Source organism: Lygodium microphyllum, chromosome 9 (genome assembly GCF_053477565.2).
Source record: "Lygodium microphyllum isolate KBCC chromosome 9, Lygodium_microphyllum_v1.1.10, whole genome shotgun sequence".
In the NCBI taxonomy this organism is placed as follows: domain Eukaryota; kingdom Viridiplantae; phylum Streptophyta; class Polypodiopsida; order Schizaeales; family Lygodiaceae; genus Lygodium; species Lygodium microphyllum.
The window spans coordinates 43,335,990-43,346,095 of NC_141143.1; positions in this window are offsets into that span (position 1 = coordinate 43,335,990).

Consider the following 10,106-nt stretch of genomic DNA (forward strand, 5'->3'; position numbering starts at 1 on the left):
CACACTTATCCATGCGAACTACAAGTGGGAATTGTTTCTTTGTAAATGGATGTTTGGTTTCTTGGTCCAGCAAGAAACAACGATGTGTTGTGGTTTCTACAACTGAAGCCGAATATGTTGCTGCATCATTAGCAGCTCGCGAGCTAGTTTGGCTTCGACAACTACTTGCAGATTTGGGACATCCTTCACCATCTAGTACGCCTCTTCGATACGATAACCAAAGTGCTATTAGTCTTACCAAAGACTATATACAACATAGTAAATCAAAGCATATTGCTATTCATTATCATTATGTTCGACATGAAGTCAAGAAAGGTTCCATTATGGTGGAGCATTGTCCCAGTGATCAAATGGTTGCAGACATCTTCACAAAAGCTCTTAGTGAAGCTCGCTTTAGCTCATTAAGACATGAACTTGGTATTGTTCCAAGTTCTTGTCTCACTGATTGAGGCATGTATCATTGTATTCAAGAAAACTTTATAGTAAATCATTTTTGTATCGTAGGTATGTGTAGGGGCTCGGGTTTTTCCCTTGTTCTCCCCAAGGGTTTTTTCACTCGCAGCCAGAGACCTTTGTTTGAGTGGGGATGTTACAACTATATATATCATCTCTCACTTGACTTGGGTCTCACCTATATATACTAACTCTACATCAATATGAATCATTCTTTTGGGAGCATGTCTTGTGTATCTCTCGTACTCTCTCTCTCTCTCTCTCTCAACACCTCCTTCATATGTGGAGGCAATTTTTTGTGACATGATACACTGCCATAGCCTCCACTTATAGCAGCGCTACTCGAAAACCCTTAAATTCTCGGGCATTAGGAGGAACAAGATGATCTCTCAATCGATCCCTATTCCGATGGTGATTAACACAGACATTTAGGAATTGAACAGCTTTATCATTATCCTTGCTTCTTATCCGAGCATATGATGAACCATCATCAACAGCCTTTGTCTCTAAACGAGACTCGGAAATAAATGGTTGTACAAGAATGATAGGATAACTATAGGAATCTTGAACAAAGAAATGAAATTCATCTTTTACATTACCAATAGTAACTTGTACATAAGGACATGCTGCATAAAGATCGCCAGAATAGTTATTAGCTGCCTTCATGCGCCATCCTGGGTCCACATCAATGGGCCATCCACCATTCTCATAGAGATTTCTTGACATAACATTAATTTCTGATCCATGGTCTATAAGGGCAATGCATGGAGTTTCTTTCTCACTGATTTTAACAACAGTTTCAGTAGTCGCCCTTGCCCAATGGGTACGGGAATAGTGACTACTAGGAATAAAGTGAGTTTCACTTTCTTCTTGCATATTGTGAAGAAGAGTCTCTTTCTTATGCATGGGCTGCACTTTAGATTGAGAAGTTTCCACTATTATGGCTTCTTCAGCTTCTGCTTCATAAATGTCTTCATCTTTGGCTTCTATGGCTGCAATCAATTCTTTGATTTCCTCCAACCGAATCCCTTGAGTTTTCAGCTTCTCTTCATCCTGCAAATATACATGAAGTACTTGCAAAAAAGCATGTACAGATTCTTCAGTTTTCTCACCAACATATTGTCTTTTTCGTTTAATTACATCAATTATTACATCATGAAATCCTCGTTTTGCAATACCGAGAATTTCACCTAATGTAAATTCAATTCTACTTCCAAGAATTCTTTCTTCTAGGATCCGTTTAAGATCCGTTGCGGTCTCTATGTCAGACTGCAACTTGTAACTGGGATGTTTGCTTTTTATTTTTTCTTCTGTCTTCTTTGCTTGAGGGGCATCTCCCATATCATATTCTGGTGGCAGCGGATTTTCAGCAGCCTTATGTTGGTTTGGTTTACTTCTTGTTATGCGTTTAGTCGGTCCTGAAGAAGAAGGACCGGCAACATCTTCATCCCTTCTTCTCTTTTCTTCTATCATGGCATCTTGATTATTAATTTCAGCTAACCGGGCAAAAGCTAAAAATGAATCCACAGGCTTGGACCATTCAGTTCTCCCTCGAATACATTGACTGGCAGTGGTTAAATCATCCTTAGTTGCCTTGCCTTGCTCCATGCGTTCCAAGGCCTGCGTCCACACTTTAGATTTTGCATTAATTTTACATGCTTTAACAATTTCATTAGTTGGCTCAATTTGCAACCCATAAGTTGCAGCATCAACAGTTGCATAGGCCGTTCTTGTTGCCAAATCCTCCAATCTTTTCTTCATGCCACTGTTGCCGAAGTTTGGCTCAAGAGAAGCCCGGTTTCGGTTGCATGAATTTTACCATCCTTCCAAAAGACTAATTTTTGTGCTTCAGCTTCACGGAATGCACCGCACTCCCTCTTGTCATGCTGAAGACTATCACACCAAATGCAGCGTCTTTTGAAGCCTTCTCGTGCAGGCCTTTGGGCAGTTGACCGACCCCTTTCTTCTACTTTTACATCAAGCCTTTCTACTTTAGAATTAATTTCTGTTCAATTAAGATGGAGATCCCGCATGCTTTTAATTAGCTTGTCCATGACATCCTTTTTTGGAGAAGGAACAGCAGAATTTCTTGATTGCTTGGTCATAGAGACAAGAGGACGAGAAACTGGAATAGGCTCCTTCATAGAATCAGTTGTTGGGGGGGTTGATCCCCATCTTAGACGTAATCGCTCTCTTCGAGCAATCATATTAACTGCTTCAATAACATCACTCCAAGCAGTCTTCAATCCCGACTCAGAGTCAGGGTCTTCAAGTCGGTCAGTCAATTTCTCCTGAAGAGAAGAATCTGCAACCTTTAAAAATAATTCAATCTTTTGACTTTCCATACCTTGTTGGTCATCAGGATCTAGTTGGGCAAATTTGCTTTCAAACTCTCGATGAAGAGCAGTAGCGGTTAAACACTTATTAGGCCTTTCGACACATTCGGTGAAGACTTTCTTTGTCATAAGGCTAGAATCTTCAAGGAAAAATTATTCTCAAAGAGCCTTCTTGAACACAGTCCATCCAGCATCTTTTTGGAAAAGACCATGAATTCGGTCCTAGAGACCATGCACAGCCAGGCGAGGAAAGTAACGGCTCCAGGCATGTTGAGGAACTCCAAATAAGACCATCTTGTCAATGTAGAGGTGGATAAAAGAGGACAAATTTCGCCCATTAAATTGCTTGAGCTCATGCCCAACTGCTTCTAAGGCTTTAATGGCAGCAGCATCAATCCGCTCTTCTTCTTGTCTCCGTTGTTGTTGCAATTGCAACTGCTACTGAAATTGCAGCTACTGTTGTTGGCTCTCTTGCATTAGATGAACCAACTGTTGCAAAGCATCTCCTCCCGAACTTGATGATTCTCCCATTGGACTTCTTCTTCCGCAGCGGACTTTCACGTCGGCTCACCACTGTCGTCACCTTAAGAGTTGAAGGTCTACCACCGGGGCTTTAGTGCAAAAGAAGAGTTTAGGATTCAAGATTCGGGAAGGGAAAATGGATTGGGGTTTAATAAGATCCGAGATTTAGAAATGATTTAGGTACGGAAGAAGAGTTCAAGCCTTTTCACTATGTACTTAGCATACATGAACAGAAGGAATAAGACTAACTTGATTACATCAATGCCTTTGGATACATACATCATATCATAAAGGATATTTTCAGATTCTCAATTCATTTATGAATGTCAAATGCAAGCTCTAATGGCATTTATTTCAAGTACATAGATGGATTTCAACCCTTTGGTTCAAGTATATTGCTGATAGATTCAAATGCATCCAAGATTTGGGCCAAAGATACATGAAATGAATTGAAAAAGTATAATTTTAGCTTCAGCCCTATTTTAAAATAGAAAATTCCAGCCCATAATCAAGTTCAAAATGAGTGCATAAACTCAAGAGGAAGCACTTCTAATCATTCATGAACAATGTCCTGAAGAAAAGAGGTCATTTCCTTCCATTACAACCATAAAAATCCTATTTTTGCTCATAAAAATGGACCATAACAGTGGGCTGCCCTGTTTATGACTGGTTATTTCAGCCCATAACAGCCCATAAGTCTTCAATATCCTCACCCTTTGCTTGCCCCAAAGTCACTCAAGTACTTGGGTACAAGTCAGGCTTCATTGGACCAAGAATAAGGTAAACAAAATAAGAGAAGTTGTGCATAAGAGTAGGCTGAATCTCTTCTCTCAGATTTCCCTCTTTTATAGACTGTTTCAGCATGCATTTTCATCAGACCAAAGAGGCAGAGAAGTGGAGCTCTCACCATGTTTACATCTTCAGTAGTTGGGCATGTTGATCTTCAGTTTGCATGCTCCATTTCATGCACCATAGCTCCAGCTCTCTCTAGTTTGCCTCAGACAGTGCAGCCTGCAATTTGCGCCGAAAACGCGGGCTGCTCCCTGCTCAGTCCCAGGTCACTTTTTGACTAGCCTAGGTCACTTGCTGGTCACTTAAGTCTGTTACTCCTGGTCCCATGTGGACCTAGTGGACTTTTGGCAGTTTTTGGCATCTTTCTTGGGTTCTTACCATATTTTTGTACCTGAATTAATGTGATTTATCCTGCAGACTGTCAATTCCTTCCAGATGACCAAGTTGTAGGTTCCCATAGACTTATTTTTCATAAAAATACATGGTATAACTGAAAATTATATGCTAAATACAAAAGAGCTTGTATAACTAAGGTGGTTATTGGATAACAATGTCTGAATTTTGTATGTAAATTTTCTCATATAACTTCCAATGAAGCTCTTTTGTGTTCATAAGAATCCCATGATTTATATTATGAACAGTAAACTCTTTGACACCGTCACTTCACTTCATTCTTCAACAACTACTTCTTCCAAACACTATATTAGGGATTTTGGAAATTCTCATATAGTTTGAAAATTCCTAATATACTTAATATTTGGCCACATGATCAAATCTTTTTCCCTTACTTAAAAGTGGAGTCTACCCTAATTACTCTATAGGTTGTCTTTCCAAGTCTCACTTTGAAGCACGGGTTAAGATTTAGCCAAATGGCCAAATCTTTACCCCTCATTTGAAAGTGGGACTTGGGAGATTCCTAAATTCTCTAATATGGCATTTCCATTTTTTTAGCTCTTTTGAACTTAGATTCATCCTTTCCAAAAGTTAGAAAACCTTCCCAAATTACACCTTCATATCACATAACACATATTGATAAGATCTACAGAACATAACAGAATAGGAACATAAGGTCTACAGAGGTTCAACAGCAACTAAACAACAAACATTTAGCTCAAATAAAACCAAATAAACCCATCATAAGTCACTCAATAAGCTATCATACAACCTTAAAATTCATCATTCAATATCCCAACCTCACTTACTCAAACAAAACTGAAGAAAATAGAAGCTCAACAGGCTCAAACAAGATCATACAGAAGCTAGCAAAACATCATCAAAACCTATCACATCAATATATCTTCATCAAAAAATATCATGAGCTATCAAAATCAATCCAAACCTATCCAAATCATTCTAAAATCAATCAAACATCATACCAAATCAATCATTCAGTCCACCAAAAACAACAAAAATCAGTTAAAATTCAGTCTTTTTCCACTCTCAACATATCCCCACACTTAGAAAGGAGACGTCCTTGCAACCTAAGGAATAGAAGTATATAAGTTTAGTAAAGAGCTCAATGTGATCTTTTGTGTTCAACAGCACTTCATAAAATCATCCAATCACGACCCCAACAATAAGTAATCTATATATCTGATAATACTACAACGAAAGGAAAACACTCTTTTGGATATTATCTCCATTTTTTCAAAAAAAATTGATAGCAATACAAACTTATAAAGGATATAAGAGTTTTCTTTAAATCAACATCATCTTCTCTGCTAGCTTGTAATCCAATATCTTATTCATCAATCCAGCTTCAACTTCAGCTCCATTCAATAAAGATAAACAATATACACATACCACAACTCACACTACTTACACAAACAATATTTGAATGGCACCTCATTGGAAGAAAAAGGTATATAGATGTATTTTGATCAAGCATCAAAGTTACAAAGGATAATGGATCAATGAAGATGATTCCTTTTAAAGGATTGATGATTTTTAAACCTTTCTAGGGATAAAGATTCATCCACAAAGATTTTTGGAGAATTTTGCAAGAATTGTAAATAACACATTCTCTCCGGTAGGATAACAAATTTACTTGGCAAGCACAAAGCATGAAAATAAAGCACACTCAACTGATAAGTATCCACACCTATATTGACATCCAAATATAACTTTGGCACTTGCTTTTAATCACCATGAGAGTGATGGTGCATAAAGGCTATATACCATGAAAAATGGGCAGTCGGTCTCACTGATGGATCCAAAGTTGAGAATGAAGTTGAGAAAAATGTAAATAGTTGTGAAAGGCTTGATTTGCTGGTGCACAGATTGGATGCCGTAAGTGCGCGTAGTGAGCATCAGAAAGTCCCCAAGAACAAAAGAACTCTACTTTTTGCACACAAAACAATGTAGAAGACTTGCATGATATGAACAAGAGACCAATTGGGTGCAATATCCCCCTATGCCTTGTGTGAGCACTCCACAAAGCATGTATTTTATGTATTAATCATCTTCAAGCTCAAATAATAGCCCAAATTACAAAATAGCACGCTTTTGGCTTTTGAGTTTGCTTTTGTGCCAAATAGAAATAAAGTTAATGGGCACCCAAGAAGTCATACCCATTACAATGTCCAAATACAAATATCTAAATCGTGCACCCATGCACATACAAAAATAATAAATAAATATCAAACGCCTTGATAAATAGGGGCGAAAAAATATAGGCGCCATGCCTAAGGTATGCGCCCATCAAAATATAGATGATAACTCGAATACATGCTATCCTCCAATGCTTTCCATTGCCACTGCTGCTATCTCTACACATCAACTGAAGCATTCACAATCGTTAGTAAAATAATACAATTAAACCGACAAAAGTGAATACCTAGTAGTCTTCAGCTAAATAAATCAATTGGTTAGAAATCACTCCTAACCTAAATTTATCGTGAGTGCGCACTCTAAACTCAAAAACGTTTATTAATTTAAATATGTATTTTGCGGAATCACCCGCTATGGAATCACCCATGTACACACTAAATTAACAAAATGCCCGAAAAGGATAGGCGTCCCCATCGACTTCTCGCACAAAGAATCCACTTTGTGCATGAGCCCTGGTAATAAAAGTTTACGAAATCCACCATAAGACCTCACGAAATCCACCGTGGCACGAAATCCACCGTGAAATATGCCTCCTGGCATCATACCCCTGGGGTGGGATAGCAATTGTCCTCAATTGCTATTAGCTCAATGTGGAGCTAATAGAGTGGGGAAAGCATTTAAGTATCTAGCGTGCATCCATTGGGCCTCTTCAACAGGATGGTTTTTAAACTTGACCAAATATCTAGAATATCTACGGCCAGTTCTAGTGGTCATGAAGTCAGTATCTATGATAGCTTCAGGCTCAAGAATTTCAGTCTGTTCATCTAGTAAAGGAGGGTTTTCATAGACAAGGTGTACAGGTAATTGGCCTCTAAAGGGTCGTAATAAACTAATGTGAAAGGTGTTGTGAATTTTTCAATGTGGTGGTAGTTCTAGTTTAAAGGCATTGTCATTGATTTTGTGTATGATCTTGAATGGTCCATAGAATCTAGGTGCTAATTTTACAAGTGGGTATTTATCTACACTTTGTAATCTATGTTTCTCTATTCATAACCAAACATAGTCATCAACTTTAAAATTCATAGCCTCTCTTTTCTTATTTGCTTGCTTTGTATATGATTGCTAGGCTTTGGCAATCATATCTTGAACTTCATCAAAAATAGTAGCATGCATATTAGCAATATCATCAGCACTCTGAATTTTATTTGATAATGAAGCAACAGGTGTAGACAATCTATATCCATAAATCACTTCAAATGGTTCTTTCTTTGTAGTTGTGAGTGGTGTATTGTTATATGCAAACTGAAGTAAATGTAGATGTGTATCCCATGTGTGTGGTTTTGAAATAGTATAAGCACATAAAAGATCTAAAATAGTATTGTTAGTAGCTTTTGTTTGACCATTAGTTGCAGGATGAAATGCAGATGAAAAATCAATATTTGTGCCTAAGTTAGCAAATAGAGTAATCCAAAAAGTATTACAGAATATAGAATCACGATTAGAAATAATAACTTTTGGTAAATCATGATTAGTAAATACAATTTTCAAAAACAATTGAGCTGCTTGAGATGCAGTTAGAGTTTTCTTGCATGGAATGAAATATGCATGTTTGCTAAACCTGTCTACAACAGTCCAAATCATATCATGGTTAGCTTTAGTGTTAGGTAAACCAGTAATAAAATCCATAGAAATTTGTTCCCATGGTCTTGATGGAATAGATAAAGGCATTAGTAAACCATATTGTTTACCATGGTGCCTCTTAACTCTTTGACAAACTAAACATTCAGAAACAAAGTTAGATACATTAGTGTTCATATGTGGCCAATAAAAATCTTCAGTCAATGTACGCAAAGTAGATATAATACCTCTATGACCTTGATATGGAGGAGAATGAATCTCATTCAAAACAGACGATCTAAATGGAATTGTAACACATAATCTCTTTTCATAAAACATGAATCCATTATTGTAAGATAGTGAATCAATAGGAATCGAATTATTTGCAACTAATTTATTCCAATCAGATTGAAAAGTAATATCCTGATGATAAGTATCTTTCATAGGGATAAGAGAATCAAATGATATCACAGAAATATTATGAATTGTCGGTCTTCTACTTAAAGCATCGGCTACTACATTCTCTTTTCCTGGTTGATATTGTATGAGGGGATGAAAACTCTGAATGAAAGCTGCCCATTTAATATGTCGGTCAGATATTTGGGGTTGACTAAGGAGAAGTCTAATACTTTGTTGGTCAGTCTTAATCATAAATTCAGAACCCATTAAGTAATGTTTCCATTGACGTAAGGCTTGTACTACAACTAGCAATTCTTTATCATAAGTAGAATATTTAAGTTCAGATGGTTTCAGTTTATAGCTAGAGTAGGCTATAGGATGATTATCTTGCATAAGTACGGCTCCTATTCCAGATCCACTAGCATCAGTAACTACTAAAAAATAAATCAAAAGATTTTTGTTGATTTTCAGTCCAATTATAAACAATACCTTGCTTTAAAAGTTTAGTCAAAGGAAAAGCAAGTAATGAAAAATTTCGCACAAACTTTCTGTAGAAGCTAGCAAGACCTAGAAAAGAACGTAACTCATGCACATTTTTGGGTATGGGCCAATTTAAAATTGCTTCTATCTTTTTAGGATCAATCTTAATACCTTCTGATGAAACAATGTGACCTAGATATTCAATTTTTGTTCGAAAGAATTCACTTTTTTTTGGATTAGGATGCAATTGATTATCTTTTAACTTGAAAACTAAAGACAGATGTTTATAATGATCATTCTCATTTTTACTGAATACTAATATATAATCAAAGAATACTATAACACAATGCTGATATTTCAAGAATATGCGATCTATCATTCGACTAAATGTAGCAGGTGCATTAGTTAAACCAAAAGGCATCACTAGAAATTCATAATGTCCAAATTGTGTTCTAAATGCAATTTTGAATATATCAGATGTATCCAATCTCACTTGATGATAACCAGATTTAAGATCTATCTTATTGAATATGGCAGAACCTTGTAGTTTATCCATAAGATCATCTGCCCTAGGAATCGGATATCTATTCTTAACTGTAATTTTATTTAGGACACGATAATCAATGCACATGCCATAAGTATTCTTCTTCTTCTTTACTAATAAAACAGGTGTACCAAATGGAGAACTACTAGGTCTAGTTAATCCTCTGTTTAGCAATTCTTCTACTTGATTTTGAATTTCTTTCTGTTCAATCTGGTTATGCCTATATGGTGCTTTACATGGTGGTTGTGTACGAGGAATTAAATCTATTTTGTGATCTTCAGGACGTGAAGGTGGTAGTCCAGGTGGTAAATCATCAGTAAAACAATCTTTAAATTGAGCAAGAAATTGTGTATGCTTAGGATGCATATGTTTTTCTTTAGCTTGAAGTTCATTTACCCAAGTTAAATAAGATT